The sequence below is a fragment of the Bubalus bubalis genome, chromosome 13, assembly GCF_019923935.1.
Source record: "Bubalus bubalis isolate 160015118507 breed Murrah chromosome 13, NDDB_SH_1, whole genome shotgun sequence".
NCBI classification, from domain to species: domain Eukaryota; kingdom Metazoa; phylum Chordata; class Mammalia; order Artiodactyla; family Bovidae; genus Bubalus; species Bubalus bubalis.
This window is the reverse complement of record NC_059169.1, coordinates 31,190,980-31,215,319: the sequence shown is the minus strand read 5'-3', so window position 1 is coordinate 31,215,319 and position 24,340 is coordinate 31,190,980. Positions and strand designations below refer to the sequence as shown.

General features: G+C 35.4%; 2 long non-coding RNA genes across 3 annotated transcripts in view; one reads left to right on the top strand and one right to left on the bottom strand.

The window, feature by feature from the left end:
• LOC123328973 overlaps nt 1–16,100 on the top strand; it is a 104,561-nt gene extending 88,461 nt beyond the window's left edge. The window contains exon 3 of one of the 2 annotated variants that reach the window (XR_006544028.2): nt 16,079–16,100. This is a non-coding gene — a long non-coding RNA (uncharacterized LOC123328973). The other variant, XR_006544027.2, reaches the window with a different exon arrangement.
• The window catches only part of LOC123328974, a 144,554-nt gene that overhangs the window by 44,163 nt on the left and 76,051 nt on the right, over nt 1–24,340 (bottom strand). The window lies entirely within an intron of this gene.

Here is a 24,340-nt window from a genome sequence, read left to right as displayed (position 1 = left end):
ATGAGGGTTTGATCCCTGGGTCAGGAAGACCCCCTGGAGAAGGAAATGGCAACCTACTTCAGTACTCTTGTCTGGAAAATTCCATGGACAGAGCAGCCTGGCGAGCTACCCTGTGTCCATGGGGTCACAAAGAGTCAGACAAGACTGAGTGTATGCACAGACATACATGGTAGGTTAGGAAGGTTGTTGTAATGGGAGTGACACATTTAGTGAGCTAGAAACAGAAGGTGTTAATTAGATAGTGGCATACTTGAAACTTAGATTAATTTAAGGAGGCAGTGGTTGTTATTGATCGTGAAAAGACCTTGTGAATAGAGCTGTGATTGAGTGTCTGAAGTATAATGGAATATAAGATTATTTGACTCTGGAACAGATCAAGAAAATGAGGAGCAATATACATGTAAGTGCCAAGATAGCAAAAGCTGTTTTATATGCTGCTGGATCTATTATGTAAAGGTCTAAATCACTCTCAGGTCCATATTAGACACTGAAAAATGTTTATTGAATAAGTTAATGTAATGAATGATAAAAGATATTAATGTGCCAACTTTAAGTACATTCCGTTGTTTCATATTTCATTTTATAAATGGTGTCTTAGTTCATTTGGGCAGACTGGTGGCTTATAAACAACAGAAATTTCTTGCAGTCTTGGAGGCTGGAAGTCTGAGATCAGGATGCCAGCATGGCTGAGTGAAGGACTCCTTCAGGTCTTGGTATGGGATACAGAGGGGCTCTTTAGGATCTCTTTTCAAGGTCATGAATCTCACAAGGGCTCCACCCTCTAAACTTAATCACCTCCCAAGGCCCCACCTCCTGAAAGCACCACACTGGGCGTGGGATTTCAACATACAAATTTGGAGAGAATATAAACACAAAAGTTAAGGTAAAGTGTCAGTCGCTCAGTTGTGTCCAACTCTTTTTGACACCATAGACTACATAGTCCATGGAGTTCTCTAGGTCAGAATACTGGAGTCAGTAACCTTTCCCTTCTCCAGGGGATTGCCCCAATCCAGGGATTGAACCCAGGAAGACCCTAGCAAATGGGAATCATAGGAATAAAACTGGCATGCTACCTTTATCAGTGATGTTTCCTTACTTATATTTTAGAAAAAAGAAACATACTACTTTGTTATTCTTGCGTGAGATGCATATGGCTTTTCTGGACATTTTTATACATTTCCAAAAAAAATGAATGCAATTTTAAAAAGCACAAAGGAAATAGAATGAAATACTTAAAGTGGGGATAACTGAATTTTGCACATAGTAGTAGAGAACTATATTTCTATACCAAGACAAAATTTTGATCTTTAAAAAATAAACCATGACAATTAGATTAATGCTGAAATGTAGCAGTGAAGAGTCAGAATCTAAAGACGAAAGAATTCACATGCAAAATGAGGACTTTGCCCAGAGTAACCACAGAATAATATGAAACAGTCACTATAAGAAGAACTAATTAGCTAATAAGTCAAGTACTTAAAGAAATTTCAGTCTCAAAATGTAGCAGAAAATCAGAAGAGAAATTTTAAGAGATAAATTGAAAAGGAATTTGCAGTATCTTAAAACTGTCAAGGTAGGTTGGAGGAAAGGGTTAATGAAAATCTTTTTAATTCATTCTATAATACTGACATAAGAACCAGAGAAGCATAACAAAAAGAAAGGAAAAGTAAAGAACTTTCAACAAATGTTGCTTTTGTACATGAAAACATGCATTTTTATCACAAATTCAGTATCATTAAATAAAACCCAGGTTTCACCAGGAGACAAAGCAATAATTTCAAATAACTGCAAACTGAGTGTACCATGAGATTGGTTCTAAGCCAGAAATTGTAATGCTACTGGTAAAGGTTTAAGGAGGAGAATGGCTTTTTGGGGTTCCATGGATACTCTAAGGCCCTATGATTAATGTCCATAGAAAATCAAATCAACCCGATATAGTCAGGATGTCTAAGGACCCAAATACTTTAGGAATTAAGGTTTCTCTCATTCAACCAGGCAAGAAACTACATCCAGCTGAAGCAATTGTTTAGGGCAAAGAGAATACCGAGTGGCACTGGGAAAAGGGAGTAAAAATTGCCATTAGTGACCCCAACTAATATCTTTCTTATAGCACTTAGATATCATCCAGTATGAATTGAGGTCTGTAATAGTTATGGGTGTTCATTGGAAGGACTGATGTTGAAGTTGAAGCTCCAATATTTTGCCCACCTGATACAAAGAGCTGACTCATTTGAAAAGACCCTGATGCTGGGAAAGATTGAAGAGGACAACAGGAGGAGAAGGGGACGAGAGAGAATGAGATGAGTTAGATGGCATCACAAACTCAATGGACATGAGTTTGGGTAAACTCTGGGAGTTGGTAATGGACAGGGAGTCCTGACATGCTGAGGTTCATGGGGTCACAAAGAGTCAGACACGACTGAGCAACTGAACTGAATAGTTATGACTGTTTCTTTATTTCAACAATGGATATATCTGTTTATGCTTTAAGTATTTTCCTTCCCATCTCCCATTCTGTTATCAACATATATAAAATATGATAATAGTAGCTAACCTTATATCTCAATGTTTAGGTTACAGAGAAGAGAAAGTGTGATTCATCCTGAACAGGAATGAGTACCAAAGACTTTGTAAGGACTTCATAAATTTTCTTTGGAAGATGGTTAGTATATTTTCAGTTGTACAGGGGTAGTTGAATCACATTAGGAAGAAGCATGAATTTAGAACTTACTTGTGGTTAATAGGGATGAATATGGATTCCAAATTATCAAGAGATGAACCTTGATAACCTTCTACTCTGTCAAATTAGGTAAGCTGGTACAATGTTTCTCAGAATCTCTCGACTAAGTTTGGCCATAAAAGAAAATTGTGCATACAATTTAGAAGGAATAGCTAGCTAGAGGTTTAGGAGTTCCATGTAAAATAAAGCAAATAAGAGCTCGTATATGGTGTCTTGAATCTGCTGACTCACTCATTCACCTTGTCTTGAAGCAGTAACTGGGCTTCCATATCCTCTACTTTTTTTTTTTCTGGTAACTCCTCCTTTAGCTCCTTTGGGCCAGATATGTGTTCAAACCCTTGACAGATAACATTGGCCTCTTCTGCAAACCATCTATATCACTGGGGTTGAATAACTAGAGATGCTGAAAGGTTAATGTGGCTTTTAGCTCATCCACATAGGTTCCAGGTCATTCTCACAAGCTCCAGTTTGCCCTTGCTCACTGTCACACTATGTCCATATATCCTTATGTATCACTTGCCTTCTTTATTTCTAACCCAGCACCAGACACAGAAGCTACAGCTGTCAATGAACTGTTTAACTACTCCTAAAATTGCATAAAGAAATCTTTACAATAATTTGTTATATACCATTATTAATGGCCCATCTCTAATTCATTTCTGATACAAATGCATACATAATTGAGCAGGCTTTCTCAAACTGCCTTTTTCTTTTTGAGGGAATCTGATTTAAATCTGTAGAGAATCTCTCTAGGAATGTTCCAGATTGTTTAGTCATTTTAACATCATATATAATAAGAAAATCTTTTTTAGAAAAGCATTTTATTTTAAAGTGAACATTTTCTCTATCTAACTGAAGTTATGATGTTTAATTTACTGTATTATGTAACAATAGCTCAGTTGGTAAAGAATCCACCTGCAATGCAGGAGACCCCAGTTTGATTCCTGAGTTGAGAAGATCCCCTGGAGAAGGGATAGGCTACCCACTCCAGTGTTCTTGGACTTCCCTTGTGGCTCAAACTGGTAAAGAATCTGCCTGCACTATGGGAGACCTGGGTTCGATCCCTGGGCTTGGATGATCCCTTGGAGAAGGGGAAAGCTAAGCACTCCAGTATTCTGGCCTGGAAAATTCCATGGACTGTATAGGCCATAGGGTTGCGAACGGTTGGACACAACTGAGCAACTTTCACTTTACTTCATTTTATAAGAAAATCAGTGATCCAGAAATTTTTTAAAAATGTCTTGGTAGATTTAGAGACAAAATACATAGTACTTTGTAGATTGAAATTTATCAAGTTTAAGATAACGAAAATTTGATAAAATTTGTTTTCATCATTAATTGACAATTCTATTTTCCTAATTTTATTCTAAATAAAATTTAATAATTCATAATTAATACATAGGCTTCATTTATAATCCTTTAAATCAAATGTTTACTAACAATTGTTGCTTGAAAGGATATACGTTTTCAAGACCTTTGTACTTTGAGGTAGTTTGAGTTGTATCACTTCTAAACTGCAAACTCTTTTTCCTTTTAAATCAATAGATAGCTACCTGAAGTACTATTTTTGCAGGTTTTTCACAAGCCCATCTACTACTTTGATATAGTTTATATATAAACTATATATAAAACTATAAACTATATATATATCTCCTGTATTCTGAGTTGGTAAAATATATTGGAAATGACTTTAAATATCTCTTGTGTTTTTAGAAATACAAGATGCGAAAACATACAGTAATCTCATTGACTCTAAAGTTAATTGTCATATGGTGATAACTAAATTTTTTGACTGTTGTATAAAGAACACAGCCCCTGCCCACCCTTCACTTTTGCATAAACTTGAAAGTGGCATGTTTAAATTTTTATGTATATTTAAAAGCACATATGAGCTTGTTTCCTACTGTGTAGTTTTATTTAAATCTTAGTATTTTTGATTCTTTAGTCTTTAATGATGTTTGTGACTAAGAGTAAAGCCAAATTAAAATGAGCAACTTCTCAAAATACTTAAATATAAATTAAATGGTATGACACCTAGGATTTGCTTCAAAATAGTGTGACATAGAAGAAAGGTTGTGAGGTAAAAGAAAGACTGAGGGCAGGAGGAGAAGGGGGTGATAGAGGATGAGATGGCTGGATAGCATCACTGCCTCAGTGGACATAAGTTTGCCCAAACTCTGGGAGATAATGAAGAACAGGAAAGCCTGGTGAGCTGCAGTCCTTGGCATTGCAAAGAGTTGGACTTGACTTAGTGACTGAACAAGAAGAAAGGAGCATAGATAAAGAAGAAAGTGTAGATGAAACAATATCAGTCAAGTTTTGATAAATGTAGAAACCTCTTTACAAGGTCACTTGTGGTAGGCCCTTATAGCTTCAGGATGGGAGTTGGTTACCAGGAAGAGCAAACACATGATTAGTAGGTTGGAACTTTGAGCTTGCACAAATTCCAGGGTAGGGAGTGTGGTTAGAGTTTGAGTTAAAAAAAGCTGGTCATTGATTTAATCAATCATGCCTACATGATGAAATCCCAAATAATTCTCTGTATACCTGAGCCAATAGAACTTCCTGATAAACAATATTGATGGGCCAGGAGGGTAACCCTTCCTGATTTTTGATGAGAGGGCATATAAGCTCTGTGTTCCCTCTGTGAATCATTATAGCAATTAATTGAATCTCAGGAGATTGTAGCCAGTTCTTCAGAAGAGTTATAGCCCAAGGATAGCCCTCAAGACTTGACCTCTGAAGTGATAGCAGTCTTTGGAGGACTTTTTTTTTTTACCTGTGGGATCTAATTCAGGTTGTTATTGTCCAAATTTAACTATAGTACACCCAGTTGGTCAGACCAGTTGAAATAAACATAACTGTTTGAATAAAGTTTACATTTATTTTGACATAAATTTTTATCTGATATAGCCTTTTATTCCTCCATTGTTTATATTCTGTAATTCAAATTGGTGTTAGAAACACCAAAATGATTATATTTCCTAAACACACACACACTTATCTTTGTATCAGTGCTCATGACACCATCTTTGTCTAGAATGTCTTTCTTACATCACATAAGTATTGTCCAGTATGATTGACTGATTCCTTTGTACTCAGTTTAGTAATAACTTCTCCAGGGTGCTTTCTCAGCTATCATACACCAACCCCATTCCCACTCCAATACCCACACCAACAGCTGAAAATGTTGAACTAAGGTATCTGTTTTTAGGATGTTTATCAAACCTTGTGTATACCTCTATTACTGTACTTCTACATCATTTCATAATGGCCATGTACCTGTTTTTCACAGGATGCTGTTAGCTCCTTAAGAATATGATTTTATTTTCCTGTTTGGGTTGTATCTCCAAGACCTAGCTCAATGGTTGCAACAAAGTATGGGCAATAAATATTTGTTGTGGGAATCATCCGAATGAAATGAATGCATTTGTATATGTCTTTCATAATGTGCTTTCATTGTTCTCTAGATCTAAGCTTATTATAGGATTTAGTTTGATCTTAAGCTTGAAGATTATACAAATGTCATGTTTATCACTTGAGGTTATCTACTGTTGAGCAGTTAAATTCCTAATTATTCTATTAGAGTGCATCTTTGTTACACTGATTTATTTTTCTCTACAGTGTATGTAAAGCAGGCTAGGTTTGGTCCAACAAATATTAGGACTGTGTCTCTATAATGTCACATGTTTAGATAATGAGTGAAAATTCCAATTAGTCTAAATGCATAATCTGTGTGTAATTAAAAAAATTGAAACAAGAAATTTGGTTTTTTTTTCACCACTTAAAATTGCAACTAAAATTATGTAGGCCTCTGGACTCACTGTAAGATAGTTGAGAATAGTTATCTGCATCTCACAGGAGAAATTTCTGTAAGTACTCTTGTCATCAAAAATTTTTCCAATCTTGTATACAGAGAATGGAAAAGAATACCTTTTTATCTCTATATACCATTTTACTTTCTCCTGAAGAAACACAAGCTGGAATCAAGATTGCTGGGAGAAATATCAATAACCTCAGATATGCAGATGACACCACCCTTACGGCAGAAAGTGAAGAGGAACTAAAAAGCCTCTTGATGAAAGTGAAAGTGGAGAGTGAAAAAGTTGGCTTAAAGCTCAACATTCAGAAAACAAAGATCATGGCATCTGGTCACATCACTTCATGGGAAATAGATGGGGAAACAGTGTCAGACTTTATTTTTGGGGCTCCAAAATCACTGCAGATGGTGACTGCAACCATGAAATTAAAAGACGCTTACTCCTTGGAAGGAAAGTTATGACCAACCTAGAGAGCATATTGAAAAGCAGAGACATTACTTTGCCAACAAAGGTTCGTCTAGTCAAGGCTATGGTTTCTCCAGTGGTCATGTATGGATGTGAGAGTTGGACTATGAAGAAAGCTGAGCGCCGAAGAATTGATGCTTTTGAACTGTGGTGTTGGAGAAGACTCTTGAGAGTCCCTTGGACTGCAAGAAGATCCAACCAGTCCATTCTGAAGGAGATCAGCCCTGGGATTTCTTTGGAAGGAATGATGCTAAAGCTGAAACTCCAGTACTTTGGCCACCTCATGCGAAGAGTTGACTCATTGGAAAAGACTCTGATGCTGGGAGGAATTGGGGTCAGGAGGAGAAGGGGATGACAGAGGATGAGATGGCTGGATGGCATCACTGACTCGATGGACGTGAGTCTGAGTGAACTCCGGGAGTTGGTGATGGACAGGGAGGCCTGGCGTGCTGCGATTCATGGGGTTGCAAAGAGTCGGACACGACTGAGCGACTGAACTGAACTGAAGCTATTTCTTTGTAATTATGTAGACATGGATTAAATTTGTTTATGCATGAGATTCTCCTTTCCATCCAGGTTACTGTGTCCATTTACAGGTATTATTATAATTGAAAAGTTAAAATAATGTATAATTTCTTTCTTAAAAGACAAATCTTTCAGCAGCTGCAAAAAACATGCCCTGCTCAGGACCCTGCAGAAATGTTATCATTCAACAATATTTCTGAATAAATAAATAGGGTGAGATTCACTCCATATTACTAAAAATTGCCTGGAAATTATCACCAGATCCATTCCATCTATCTATTCCCACATGTTCTTGTTGTTTAGTCACCAAGTCATGTCCGACTCCTTGCGACCCCATGGACTACAGCATGTGGCCTCCCTGATCCTCACCATCTCCTGGAGTTTGCCCAAGAGTTTGCCAAGTTCATGTCCATTGAATTAGTGGTTCCATCCAGCCATTTATAATTTACTTTTTTACTATCTGTATTACATATCTAGATACTATTATCTCTGATTTTAAAGTCCCAGTCAGTTCAGTCACTCAGTCACGTACAGCTCTTTGCGATCCCATGGACTGCAGCACACCAGGCTTCCCTGTCCTTCACCAACTCCCAGACCTGCTCAAACTCGTGTGCATCAGGTCAGTGATGCTATCCAACCATTTCATCCTGTCATCCCCTTTTCCTCCTGCCTTCAGTCTTTCCCAGCATCAGAGTCTTTTCTAATGAGTCAGCTCTTGGCATCAGGTGGCCAAAGTATTGGAGCTTCAGCATCAGTCCTTCCAATGAATATTCAGAACGGATTTCCTTTAGGAGGGATGGTTGGATCTCCTTGAAGTCCAAGAGACTCTCACGAGTCTTCTCCAACACCACAGTTCAATAGCATCAATTCTTTGGCACTCAGTTTTCTTTATCCAACTTTTACATCCATGCATGACTACTGGAAAAAGCATAGCTTTAATTATATGGACCTTTGTTGGCAAAATAATGTCTGCTTTTTAATACACTGTCTAGGTTTGTCATAGCTTTTCTTCCAAGGAGCAAGCATCTTACTTTCATGGCTGTAGTCACCATCAGCAGTGATTTTGGAGCCCAAGAAGATAAAGTCTGTCACTGTTTCCATTGTTTCCCCATCTATTTGCCATGAAGTGATGGGACCGGTTGCCATGATCTTAGTTTTTTGAATGTTGAATTTTAAGCCAGCTTTTTCATTCTCCTCTTTCACCTAAAGTCCCAACCACCTTAAATACTGAGCTTAAGTCACATCTATCATTGATGCCTCTGGGTTAAAATTAATTCCCCTTATCTTTAGTACTAATGCATAGTATATTACAAAGTAATACTTTCTTGCCCTCTAATTTTAATCTGTGTAAACTATGCCTATCTAGTTAGACACAAAGCTCTTTCAGATCACCAAGAAGGTCTTTTCTGTACTATTTTCCTGTTTCAACCAGCAACCCCAAAAATATAGTGCCAAACACTGAGTGGGTATAGTATACATACATGACTAATTGGTTAATAGAATGACTAAACTGTCACTCAGTGTGACCTTTTCGAAGAAACTTTCTAACATGAAAAGAAAGCCTTAGGCCAATATATTTAAACAATTTGCATAATATATTTTCTTTTGTGGATTTAGCTTTATTTGTATTTAAGTGATTGCCTATATGTGACTATATCAATTTAATAAGGAGACAAGACGCACAGAGAGACAAACAATATGAATATCACTGCTGTAGAGTTAGGTCTGAAACAAATAAGCCTGTATTCTTATCTCTCTTAGATGTCAGCTCTTTTTTCTTGAGCAAATTACCTAAGTTGTGTGTCTTATGATTTCATCCATATAATGGTAATTTGTAAATACTTCATATTTTTATGGAAAATAAATGGATAAATATGAAATAGATGAAGAGTGTGTATACATACACATATATTGATATATATCACAATATACAATGTAAGCTTTAGTATAAGTATATACATATAGACATATATAGTTTGTAACTTACTCTATAGTGTGATCACCATAGTATTATATCATTCTTAGACACACTTTCAAGACTAGTTAAGTTGTTTTGGGGATCTAGTTAAAGAAGATACCAAGTCAACCTCTGGGGAAGAACTCACTGACATAGAAATGTAGTTATAATATTTAGTATGAGCTAGTAAAAATCATCAGGTTCAGGAGAAGGAAAATTGGAGCACCGAAGAGCATGTGTCATTTAGCTCACCTTCTGACAGCCTGCAGGGATTGCCGCCTGAATCCTAGGAGAAAATGTCACTAAAATATATGTCTGACATTTAGAGGAAAAGGCAACCTGGTCCTGTAGCCTATGTCAGGGAGCATAATGAGGATTATTGTTGGCAAATAATGACATAGATATAACCACTTAAGTCTTACCAGCTGCTCCTCATTCTGCATGTATCTTCTTTGTTTTCGAGGCACTAATTCAAGAGGTAAATGAGTTTTGCTGTGGTTCAGAGATGTTGTGGTTTGGGGGCATTTTTCTAGTGTTTTGGTAGTATTAACAGCATCCTGCCATCCATAGCAACAGCTATGTATGCTGGGAAACATCACTAAAATGCTTTATGACTTGCCCCAAATTTTTAAATTGCAGAATAGAAATAAAACCTAGGCTATTCTGATCCATTGCTGTTTGTCCTGTACTTGGCTGCCATCTTTACACAGATTTTCATAGCTTACTGATCCTGAGAGTCACTTGAAAGATATTTTAAAAATCCATAATATTGAGTCATTGAAAATTTGACCCAGTATGTTGGTGGAGAGTCCAGGAAGCATAACTCTTTAGGTGTCCTTTCTGAATCTGAAACAGCCAGCTTTGGAAACCACTGACCTAGAATATGAATGATTCTTTTTTAAAACTTTCGTTATTCATTCAGCTTTGGAATCAGCTAGTCTCGGTAAGTATCCTATTTCAGCCATGTAATTAGCTGTCTGGGGGAGCTTTTCAGAACCTCATGCTACTCTTCCTTGATTAAACCTACTTAGAAAGTGTTGTGAAGATTACAAATAATGTGATATGGCCTATTACAGGTACTCAACAAATGACATCTGTTAAAAGATGAATAATGATGACCTAATAAAACTGCCCCAGCATGTTATAGATGATAATTTATACAGCTTTTAAAATCATTAATGATTTGTAAATGTACCATATGCAGTAACATATTTTCTCCTAACATTTTTTATATAATTAGGTGTCATTGCAACCACAACAAATTCTAAAAACTTAGCATTAAAATTAATGAAATTTTACTGAATTCTATGTTATAAAAGTAAATTATCATATATATAAAATAATTTTCACAGCAAACTAGTTTGTTTAATTACATACCATTTACTATTTTAATTCTAAGAACAGCCTATCTAGTGTTTTTATAGTGCCTTGATTTTTTTGGGTGGTTGTTAGGTAGTTGTGCTTGTACTGGTACTTAGAAAATTAAATCCAAGTATTTTTAGGAATAGGTAAGTTGAATTTTTGAGTTGTCCAGTTGATTTTCCCAGTCTTTAGGATTTTGAGAAGTCATAAAAATTAAGTGACTTGGATTCTCAGCAAAAAGCTATTTTATTTTATTCTATTCTTTCTCTGGTGTCTAATTTAGCCCCAGATTCACAATTTTACCACTCACCTTTTAAAATATTCTCATTTGAGAAATATTATTAATGAAGTTCAGAGATTAATTATATAAAAAGTTGATAAGACTTAAGCCAGTTTTATATCTTCCTGTAAACCAATATAATGGAGAAGGCAATGGCACCCCACTCCAGTACTCTTGCCTGGAAAATCCCATGGATGGAGGAGCCTGGTAGGCTGCAGTCCATGGGGTCGCTAAGAGCCGGACACGACTGAGCGACTTCACTTTCACTTTTCACTTTCATGCATTGGAGAAGGAAATGGCAACCTGCTCCAGTGTTCTTGCCTGGAGAATCCCAGGGACGGGGGAGCCTGGTGGGCTGCCGTCTATGGGGTCGCACAGTGTCAGACACGACTGAAGCAACTTAGCAGCCGTAGTAGCAAACCAATATAAAGATGAAAGCAGTAGATCTTTATGATATTGGAGTTTTCTGTTATTTTTGAATGTATTTATAGTCATCCATGCATTGAATACTTCTTACATATACACACGTGTGAGAAAATATTTTCTACTGATTGTATAGATTCTATTGCTTTGTCACTGCAATCAACTTAAATCATTCATAGGGATATCACAAAGTGGAATTTTTGTTTTTTTATAAATATATATATATATATATATCATGTACAAGCATATATATTTTAATATAGAAACAGTGACATAAATGTTTTGGTGTTGTTTCTGAAGACACAAATGAATATTTTTATTACTTTTAAAGCTTAAGAGTTTAAAGGAAAAATTCTTTACTAAAGAGAATTTAAATATTTTCAATTTTTTATAGTCCTAATTGGTAATGTTCTTGACCAAGATTTAAAATGTAATCAATGTTAGTATTCAGCAGGATTTTGAGAATCAGCAGATATTATCCTAATATCTTATCAAAATTTAGGAATCCATTCTACTACAAAGACTCCAAAATGCAATAAATCATGTATTTGAGAGCTGTCATTAAATTTGTATAAAATAGCAATAAAAAAGTAATTGTGATTAGAATACATATGCTGAATTTGCTTGACATTCAAATTATGTAAGGATAATGTTTCTGATCATACATGGAAACACGGAAGTTGAAAGAAGACAAAATGTAATCTTTGTATTCAAGATGCTTTGAATCAATTATAGAAGCTAGTACCTAATTTAATAGAAAATCCAATAAATTATTACTGTGCTACATGTACAAATCAAGTTGATTATAGGAGATGGAAACATTCATTTTGATTAGGGACTAGAAGAAATGACAGATGTGAATTCAAACTTAGAAGATAATAGGTTTCAAGTAGGTAGAGAAGGCAGGAAAGTTTTAGAAAAGACAGTTTTAGAAAGTGCTATATGCACATCTTGTCAGAGAATGGCAGATTGGTATCTGGTTGAAGTATAAGACATTTCTGGGTATAAAAATAAGAGAGAGAAAGATATAGTGACTTAATCCAGAAAGGCCAGTATGTAAATTTAAGGACCTTGGTTTTTAAGACTTATTAAACAATTATGGAAAATAATAATGCTTTAAACTGAGTATTAGGATAACAACTAAACACAGTATGCAGAATATATAATAAAAAAGCTGGATTTTGAGCAATTAAACTACTGCTAGACAAGGGGTTTATAAAATCTTAAATGGGCAGTAGAGTAGTGTGGACATAGTTAAGAGGATATTACAACTCAAAATGCTAATTTGTAGCAATCTAAATCAGTTTAGGAAATGTATAAAAATATGTGGTTTTCTAATTTTCATGAAGAAATTTCTAGTCTTTCCCATTCTGTTGTTTTCCTATATTTCTTTGCATTGATCACTGAGGAAGGCTTTCTTATATCTTCTTGCTATTCTTTGGAACTCTACATTCAGATGCTTATAACTTTCCTTTTCTCCTTTGCTTTTTGCTTCTCTTCTTTTCACAGCTATTTGTAAGGCCTCCCCAGACAGCCATTTTGCTTTTTTGCATTTCTTTTCCATGGGAATGGTCTTGATCCCTGTCTCCTGTACAATGTCATGAACCTCTGTCCATAGTTCATCAGGCACTCTGTCTATCAGATCTAGTCCATTAAATCTATTTCTCACTTCCACTGTATAATCATAAGGGATTTGATTTAGGTCATATCTGAATGGTCTAGTGTTTTTCTCTACTTTTTTCAATTTTCATGCAAAGATGGGCTCGATAAAGGACAGAAATGATGTGGACCTAACAGAAGCAGAGATATTAAGAAGAAGTGGCAGGAATACACAGAAGAACTGTACAAAAAAGATCTTCACAACCAAGATAATCACGATGGTGTGATCACTCATCTAGAGCCAGACATCCTGAAATGTGAAGTCAAGTGGGCCTTAGAAAGCATCACTATGAACAAAGCTAGTGGAGGTGATGGAATTCCAGTTGAGCTTTTTCAAATCCTGAAAGATGATGCTGTGAAAGGGCTGTACTCAATATGCCAGCAAATTTGGAAAACTCAGCAGTGGCCACAGGACTGGAAAAGGTCAGTTTTCATTCCAATCCCAAAGAAAGGCAATGCCAAAGAATGCTCAAACTACCGCACAATTGCACTCATCTCACAGGCTAGTAAAGTAATGCTCAAAATTCTCCAAGCCAGGCTTCAGCAACACGTGAACCATGAACTTCCAGATATTCAAGCTGGATATAGAAAAGGCAGAAGAACCAGAGATCAATTTGCCAACATCAGCTGGATCATCGAAAAAGCAAGAGAGTTCCAGAAAAACCTCTGTTTATGCTTTATTGACTATGCCAAAGCCTTTGACTGTGTGGATCACAATAAACTGTGGAAAACAAAGAGATGGGAATACCAGACCACCTGACCTGCCTCTTGAGAAACCTATATGCAGGTCAGGAAGCAACAGTTAGAACTGGACATGGAAAAACAGACTGGTTCCAAATAGGAAAAGGAGTACGTCAAGGCTGTATATTGTCACCCTGCTTATTTAACTTATATGCAGAGTACATCATGAGAAATGCTGGGCTGGAAGAAGCACAAGTTAGAATCAAGATTGCCAGGAGAAATACAATAACCTCAGATATGCAGATGACACCACCCTTATGGCAGAAAGTAAAGAGGAACTCAAAAGCCTCTTGATGAAAGTGAAAGTGGAGAGTGAAAAAGTTGGCTTAAAGCTCAACATTCAGAAAACGAAGATCATGGCATCTGGTCCCACCACTTCATGGGAAATAGATGGGGAAACAGTGGAAACAGTGTCAGACTTTATTTTTGGGGCTCCAAAATCACTGCAGATGGTGATTGCAGCCATGAAATTAAAAGACGCTTACTCCTTGGAAGGAAAGTTATGACCAACCTAGATAGCATGTTGAAAAGCAGAGACATTACTTTGCCAACAAAGGTCCGTCTAGTCAAGGCTATGGTTTTTCCAGTGGTCATGTATGGATGTGAGAGTTGGACTGTGAAGAAAGCTGAGCACCGAAGAATTGATGCTTTTGAACTGTGGTGTTGGAGAAGACTCTTTAGAGTCCCTTGGGCTGCAAGGATATCCAACCAGTCCCATATGCCATGCTGGTATATTGAATACACCACTTTCACAACACCATCTTTCTGAAGGAGATCAGCCCTGGGTGTTTTTTGGAAGGAATGATGCTAAAGCTGAAAGTCCAGTACTTTGGCCACCTCATGTGAAGAGCTGACTCATTGGAAAAGAGTCTGATGCTGGGAAGGATTGGGGACAGGAGGAGAAGGGGACGACGTGAGTCTGAGTGAACTCTGGGAGTTGCTGATGGACAGGGAGGCCTGGCGTGCTGCAATTCAAGGGGTCACAAAGAGTCGGGCATGACTGAGCAACTGAACTGAACTGATGTGGTTTTCTAAAAATCTACCAACAATTGCTATATTTTAAAGTATTTGATTTTATATGAGTATTCTTTAGAAAATCAAAACCTGTATAAATTTTAACATCTTAGAGATCTAAGCACAATAGAAATGATTTTAATTAAAGAAAGTATATTTTCATGTAATAATACTACCTCATTGTGAAGGCTGGTAAATAGGATTGTGACATTTCCCCATGATAAAATTTATAAATTCTTATGGGTAATATTAGATGATATGATTCACATTGTTATGGCTAGAAACATTCTTATCCTAATATTTATTCAGGGTTAATTTTTTAGGCCATTACTCTTTTAGGGAGTAATGGCCAGCTGTTGCAAAGATCCAACACTCTGGAAAAGACCTTGATGCTGGGAAAGATTGAGGGCAGGAGGAGAAAGGGGCAACAAAGGATGAAATGTTTGGATGGCATCCTTGACTCAGTAAACACCAGTTTGAGCAAACTCCAGGAGCTAGTACAGACTGGGAATCCTGGCATGTTGCAGTCCATGTGATCACAAAGCACCGGACATGACTGAGCTACTGAACAACAACCCTAACAGAAAATACGGAGTTATTTATGATATGTGTTATGGGTATGTACAAATATTTCAAAATTAGGAAATTATTCATTCTATATTTGATTCAGACCAGAATTGCACTTCTTATGTTTGGACGATGATATGTGAGAATAAGAGCAATTCACAGAAAATCTCCAATGTCAACTGTACTTAATCTTGTTACACTAAAATTTAATCAAATAACAATATAAGCTAAATTTTGTTTGCTTCCGTATGGTATCTGACATGGATACCACGAAGATATCAAATGGACAAACCCTTTCAAGGTAAAAATAAAAGAAATAGGAGCTTCTTAGTCAAAACTAATTTATACACTAATGGAAGATAAGTTTATGACTTCATTGAGTTACTTACCAATTCCTAAAACAAGTCATTTCAGTATATGAAATGCATGACTACATAAGTAAATACTGGTTTTTATGGCTCTATTAGTCATTTATTTTTATGCCTTTGTATAGTTTATTGACCTCTTTCTCTATATGCCTACAGGCTTTATCTCATAAAGACATGAACTTAAAAGCAATGAATAAAATGTGAGTTTACATGATTATGTTGGCCTTGAAAATTATTAATGAGAATAATTGTAAAGGGGTAACAAAAATGGTGAGTCCTAGTTTCCTAAAAATTAGTATACCCTTAATTAACCTAAAAGCTTTAGAAGATATCAGTATTTTTTAAGCTTTCATTGTGTATATTTGATTTACAATGTTATGTTTAAGATATAAATCAAACTCTTCAGTTTTATATTTATATATATATATACACACACATATATATACACATACATACATATACATATTATTTTTCAATTATTTTACATATAGATTATTATAAGATATTGAATATTGTTCCCTGTGTTATACAGTAAACCCTTGTTGCTTATTTTATATTTAGTCATTTGTATCTGTTAATCCCATACCCTTTATTTATCCCTTCCTCTGCACTCACTTTCCCCTTTGGTATTTGTAAGTTTGTTTTCTATGGGAAAAACATACTCTTTAAAAGTTTCTATTGGTAAAGTAAGAATCCAGTGCATTTGCAGTGTGTCTGGTTTTAACTAATCTGTCCTCTGCTAGGCTTAGCTTTGAAAGCTAGAATAGGAAAAAAAGATTCAATTAATAGGCTAATTTAATTGGATTAAAAAGGCATCATGTGGGAAAAATTCAGATGATGATCAAACTTAAAAGAATGGTATTATAATAATAATTACTATTTGCGAAGAGCCAATCACATATCAACAATGTACCAGGTACTTAGAACATTTTTTTCCAAACAATGCTATCATCAATATCATTTTATAGATGAGAAATCTGAGACTCGGCAAGATCATTAGTTAATTAAAAATTACCTAGTTAGGACATGGAAAGTCAAGGTTTTAATGTAGAAATATCTGACTCATTGCTGAATACTGGTTTTATGTGCATTTAAATGTTTTCATCTATAATTTTAAGATTCTTATTCTAACAGGTGGGACATCTTGTTGATTGTGCCCAGCATTTCCTTCTATTTTTGAATCTCAGCTAATTATGTAGCAAGTATAATAATATCACTTTCATATGACAAATTAAATTTAGAATCAGTGCCCCCACATTTAAGTTAATCAATTGTCAAAGTAAGATCTTCCTCTGTTGCCTTTTGATTTAATCCTGAAAAGAATTAAAGTGAATAGCTCAGTTCTTACACTATTAACAATAACTTGAACCTTTAAGATTTTACATTTCAAGGTCTTCATCATTTTATCTTCTCAGCCATTAGTTTTACATTTTAAAAAGATGAATATGAACTAGGTCACCTACACAACTGTATAAGTTATATTTCAGCCTATGTTCTTTTCTGGGTATTCATTCTTGACTGTCACTGGTTATTGGTTGGCATGATTTTAAAACATTTAACACACATTAAGAACCCTAAAAAGGCCTGTGCATGCTAAAATATTATACCTGTAACTTCATATTTTCAAGTACCTACTTTGTACTTATCTGGCTATTTGATTTATCTTTGATGCATCTCACCATTTATAAAATTTGGAAATTGATTTGTCTATTAAATTTCTAAAGGAGGTAAAAGTAGCTCACCATTTTTCTTCAACTCAAAAGTGTAAGATCTACATTAAGATCATTTTCCATTTCTCTTGGGTCTTTTTAAATTGTGTTCTAAGGTGAGAACAATGAATTATCTGACAGAATAAGGTTTTTCCTGCACTGCCAGCCTTCCAGAGCATGATAAAAGCATCTTCCACAGTTTTTATGCAACCTGTAATGACTGCAGGGCCAGGTAACTGTGACAGACAAGAACCAGACATCACCTTTATTTCAAAGATCACACAAAACAGCAGTGAATCACGAGAAGGGAGGAAGTGAAGGATGAGAACGTCAACTCACTTCACTTTGAAGGGACATGGCTTACATCTGTCTTTCTACATTTGCGGGGCTGGGGAGGGAGTGGGAAATTGGCAAGCTTGCAGTAAACCAGACTTTCTAAAAGGTAAAATGGTTCAAAGGATTACTGGAAACAGTGAATCTTGCCATATTAAATGGGTCAAGGATGAGCCTTGAAAACATAAAATTAAGTGAAACAAGCCAAATAAATAAAAGGCCACATATTATATAATTCCACATATATAGAATGACTGGAATAGGCAAATCCATAAAAATAAATGGAATAATTGTTGCCAGGGAGACAGTAGGGCAGGGCTGCCAATGAGTACAGGTTTCTTTAGGGGTAATGACATTTTTACTAGAAATAATGACATTTTTTCTAGAAATAAATAGTGATGGAGGTTATAAAACTTTAGTAAATGCAGAAGAATTGTATAAATTGTCTACTTTGAAAGTCTGAGCATTGCAATATGTAAATTACTTTTTTTTCCCCCCAAAAATGGCTTAACACACATTTCTGAAGATGTTAGAAACCAAAAATCTGGATGAAAAAAAATATATATATGTATGTATGTGTGCCCTCCTCCAGGGGAGTTTCCTGACCCAGGGATTGAAGCAGCATCTCTTACATTTCCTTCATTGACAGGTGGTTCTTTACCACTAGCGCCACCTGGGCTAGTATACACACACACACACACACATATTTGACTAAATGCTAGGTAGTCTAAATTTTTAATAAGCCCACATATTTTGAAGATAGTTATTTTCAGACACTTGAAATATCCCTTGTGCTTACTCGCTCAGTAATGTCCAACTCTTTTGTGACCCCATGAACTGAAGCCTGACAGGCTCCTCTGTGCATGGAGATTCTCCAGGCAAGAGTACAGGAGTGGGTTCCTATGCCCTCCTTCAGGGTGAAATACACCTTAAGTGAATGTAAAGTAAATTACATCTAATCCTTGAGCAACATGGAGGGTGATCCATATATAATTTATGTTAATAGTTGGTCTTCAGTATATGAGATTCCTCTGCATGTGTACACAGACCATGTATACTAATGAAAAAATATCTGGGTATATACGTGGACCAGCCCAGTTCATACCCACGTTGTTCAGGTGTCAACTTTATGTCAGAAAATAGGAAAGGCAAGAAGTTCCAGAGTTTTCAAACATATTTCTTTTTATAGTGACCATGGTATTTGAAATCCAGGAGTCCCTAAACTCTAGAAGTATTGGACAAGTATCTAGAAGTACTGAAGAATTTGCCTTTATAAGACAGATGTATAAAATAGTCAGGAGATATTTAAAAAGAAGAGCAAAATGGACCCATGTCAAATGTTAATATTTGTATTATTCAAGTTTTAGTTTATAGTATAGATATATACTTCAAGGTTTTAATATTTACCCTGAAGGTGAAAATTCTGTGATTAAAAGAATTTAACTTCTTTTCTTTCTCTGTCACTTTTACTAGAGACATGTAATATAAGAAGCTTTGTTTTTTATAAAAATGGCACATTGAAATTGTTTTGAAAATAAAACTATTCATTTTATATGCTAATATTATAGCAAGTAAGATGTGCTCTAGTTAAGTATGCTTATTGAAAAGCAATTGTTTCTAGCTTATTAAAAATTTATTTCTTCCCCTTACACATATTCAAAACATCTAAAGAACAGTAAATTTTTGGCAGTGTAGAACTCTGGCCAAAAATGTGTATTACTTATACAAATTCCTGCTTTATATATTTCTTAGAAGAGATCAATTCAAACACAGCATCTTATTTTTTGTACCTGGATAGTACACAAGTTGAATTGCATGTAAAAATAAATGTTTTACATTTTGATTTGCAATTATTTTTATTTGCTTAACTATCTCTTTAACAATTTAAAGTAGAAATGGGATTCAGTATCATGCAGTTAACATTTTAAAACTCAGTGAAATAAGTAAAGGGAGAAACCTCAAAGGAGAGTAACAGAAAGAATAAGACTTTTTACTTTGAAAATATGAACATGGATTTAGGTACTATTTACTGAGTATGTATTAAACCCTCACACCATACACAAAAATAAAGTCAAAATGGCTTAAAGACTTAAATGACACCATAAGACTCTTAGAAGAGAACAGAGGCAAAACATTCTCTGACTTAAATTGCACCACTTTCTTCTTAGATTTCCCAAGGCAATAGAAATAAAAGCAAAAATAAACAATGGGACCTAATCAACTTACAACCTTTTAGATAGCAGAGGAAACCAGAAACAAAACAAACAAAAGACAACCTGTGATGTGACCAACAAGGGCATAATTTACAAAATATACAAACATCTCATACAACTCAACAACAAAAACAACCCAATCAAAAAATGGGCAGAAGATCTAAGTAAACAATTGTCCAAAGAAGACATACAGATGGCCAAGAGATACATGAAAATATGCTCAATATCACTAAACATTGGAGAAATGCAAATCAAAACTACAAACAAGTAGCACCTCACACCAGCAGAATGACCATAATTTAAAAAGTCTACAAATAATAAATGCTGGAGATGGTTTGGAGAAAGGGGAACTCTTCTATATTGTTGGTGGGAATGTAAATTGGTTCAGTCACTGTGGAAAATAGTATGGAGGTTCCTTAAAAAAAAACCTAAAACTAGAGCTTACCATATGATCTAGCAAACCCATTCCTAGGCATATATCTGAAGAAAACTCCCCAAAAATACGTGCACCCCAGTGTTTATACCAGCGCTCTTTATAACAGCCGAGACATGGAAGCAACCTAAATGTCCATCCATGAAATGAATGGATAAAGAAGATTTAGTGTATATATATGCAGCGGAATACTAAACATAATGAAATAATGCCTTATGCAACAACATGTATGGACCTAGAAATTATCATATTAAGTGAAGTCAGAGAAAGACATATCACATGATATCACCTATATATGGTATCTAAAAAAATGCTACAGTTGAACTTACAAAACAGAAACAGATGCACAGATATAGAAAACAAACTTATGGTTGCCCAAGGGGAAAGGTAGGGAGAGGGATAAACTAATAGTTCGAGATTAGCAGATATACTACTGTATATACAGTAGATAAACAGTAAGATCGTATTATATAGCACAGTGTATATATGTGTGTGTATATATATATATATGTGTGTGTGTATATATAAAACTGAGTCACTTTGTTGTATACCAGAAACTAATACAACATTCTAACTCAGCTTTAAAAGTTCTGCTTGCTTACAATATCAAGTAATCATTTTACCATACATACAACTCATAATCATAAAAAAACCCAAAAAACCTGAACAATAAAGCAGTTAAATTTTCCTAAAATCACAGTTTAGCTATATAACATTTAATGTCATTGCACATTAAGTTAACATGTAATGAAATTAAAATATCTTTCAATAAATTCCACCATACCATACAACTGATAACACATACCTGTGAAAAAATAAGAAACAAAAACTACAAAAAAATGTTTTCTCTACATCCAGATGGGGCAAATATTTCTAAAGTATACTTCATAAAATTTGATTTTCAAACAAGACTGCAGAGCTATTCTGTAATTACTTACTAAGTGACATATTTTAAATCACCCAGTTGTTAAATTATTATGCTTGAGTCATCTATTACCTACAAAGTTGTTTGGATACACAAGACCTTCCTCTAGCACAGTGACACAAAGCAGCGTGAAAAACCATGGGTGGAACATATTTACACAGCAGGGTAACCTTAAAGCTATTTACCTCAGTTGAAGTAGTGTTATAAGCCATATTACCATTATTTCTTGTGAAAGGGACAATATTGCTGTTTAACAAGCCATCCATTAATGAGAATGATGGTAGTTTTATGTGAAATGTATTCATCAAATTTAAAGGTAAGAATCTTTTCCAGAAGGAAATGTATGACATTGCAAATACACTCCTGTTTTGGAACCACAGACTGGAGTGGGTTTTTCTTTTAAAGGGGATCTTCCTGACTTAGGGATGGAACCCACAACTCCTGCATTGGCAGGTGGGTTGTTTACCACTGAGCCATCAGGGAAGCCCATATATAGCATACATTTTAATATTTAAACAGTATTGGAATTTCAAATACTGTTATACTAATTTTTTGTTGGATAATATTTATACAGTCTTTTAATTTCCATTTTGAAGCCAAATGGACATATTTTAAATAATCATTTTATAGTTCCAATTAAAATATTCTTTTTTTTATCTTCTATTCATTTGAATAAACTTGTTTATTATTCTCAAACCATGACTACCTAAAATGAAAAGATTATTTTTTTTTGTTATTAGCATTATTTTTGCTTTCTTTCATGTTTGGTCATTTCTTTTCCAGCTTACTTTATCTTAGAAATTCTCATTTAATACACTATGAACTTGAACTTCAGAAATGGATATGATATTCCTCATATGCTCACAACCTTTATAGTCCAATCTCAAGAAAATTCCACATCATTTAGAGCTGGTTCTGTTGTTAATAGAATCTCAGAGAGAGTGTGATATGAATTCTCTAGGTAATATGATGTCAAGAATACTGATTTTTATACATCAAGAATACTTCTTTTTGAAGTTGCACACATTCTATAATGTGTAACACTAGCAAAGTAAAGCTCAAGATTCTCCAAGCCAGGCTTCAACAGTACATGAATCATGAACTTCCATATGTTCAAGCCGGATTTAGAAAAGGCAGAAGAACCAGAGTTCAAACTGCCAACATCTGTTGGATCATTGAAAAAGCTAGAGAGTTCCAAGAAAACATCTACTTCTGCTTTACTGACTACACCAAAGCCTTTGTGTGGATCATAACAAACTGTGGAAAATTCTTAAAGAGATGGGAATACCAGACCACCTGACCTGCCACCTGAGAAATCTGTATGCGGGTCAAGAAGCAACAGTTAGAACCAGACATGGAACAAGAGACTGGTTCCAAATTCAGAAATGAGTATGTCAAAGCTGTAAACTGTCACTCTGCTTATCTAACTTATATGCAAAATGCCTCATGAGAAATGCCGGGCTGGATGAAGCACAAGCTAGAATCAAGATTGTCGGGAGATATATCAATAACATCAGATACACAGATGACACCACCCTTATGGCAGAAAGCGAAGAAGAACTTGATGAAAATGACAGGAGAGTGAAAAAGCTGGCTTAAAACTCAGCATTCAAAAAACAAAGATCATGGCATTTGGTCCCACCACTTCATGACAAACAGATGAGGTAACAATGGAAACAGTGAGAGATTTTATTTTGAGGGGCTCCAAAATCACTGCAGATGGTGACTGCAGCCTTGAAATTAAAAGTCACTTGCTCCTTGAAAGAAACACTATGACCAACCTAGACAGCATATTGAAAAGCAGAGATATTACTTTGCCAACAAAGGTCCATCTAGGCAAAGCTCTGGTTTTTCCAGTAGTCATGTATGGATGTGAGAGTTAGACTATAAAGAAGGCTGAGTACTGAGAAACTGATGCTTTTGAACTGTGGAACTGTGGTATTGGAAAAGACTCTTGAGAGTCCCTTGGACTGCAAGGAGATCAATCCAGTCGATCCTAAAGGAAATCAGTCCTAAATATTCATTGGAAGGACTGATGCTGAAGCTGAAGCTCCAATACTTTGGCCACCTTATGTGAAGAACTGACTATTGGAAAAGACCCTGATGCTGGAAAAGATTGAAGGCAGGAGGCAAAGGGGACAGCAGAGGATGAGATGGTTGAATGGCATCAACGACTCGATGGGCATGAGTTTGAGCAAACTCCTGGAGTTGGTGATGGGTAGGGAAGCCTGGCGTGCTGCAGTACATGGAGTTGCAAAAAGTCAGACATGACTGAGCGACTGAACTGCTTGACATTCTATAATTATGTGCAAAATATGTTTATTATATGTAATAGTTGAGTAGTGTCATTACATCTTTTGAGATGCAGGACAACATGGGTGATCAGATGATTGCTCACAAGAGGAAAAGGTTTGGCATGGAAGCTGGGTAGACAACAGTCACCACTATAGGCACATTCCTGACCAGAGCTATTGAGGAAGAACCTATCAATTCACCTTTTAGTATTTGCATAAATGTCATTACATTTCTGCTTTAGCATAAAGCACATACAAACGTTACTATTGTACTTTACAAATTATCAGCATCCTGTCCACTAACTCAGTTAATTGCCACCAGGTATCAATGTTTGTTTAACTTTAAAATGCTTATTACATTCAGAATTATTTACTATTTAAGGCAATACCTAAGAGTAAGTGATTGTTTCCCATAACTAGACATATAAATATTTGAAATAATAGATCTTGATCAAGTCATTTAATATTTTGCATCATTGTATTGAAGTTGGAAAGTGGGTGTTCATAACTT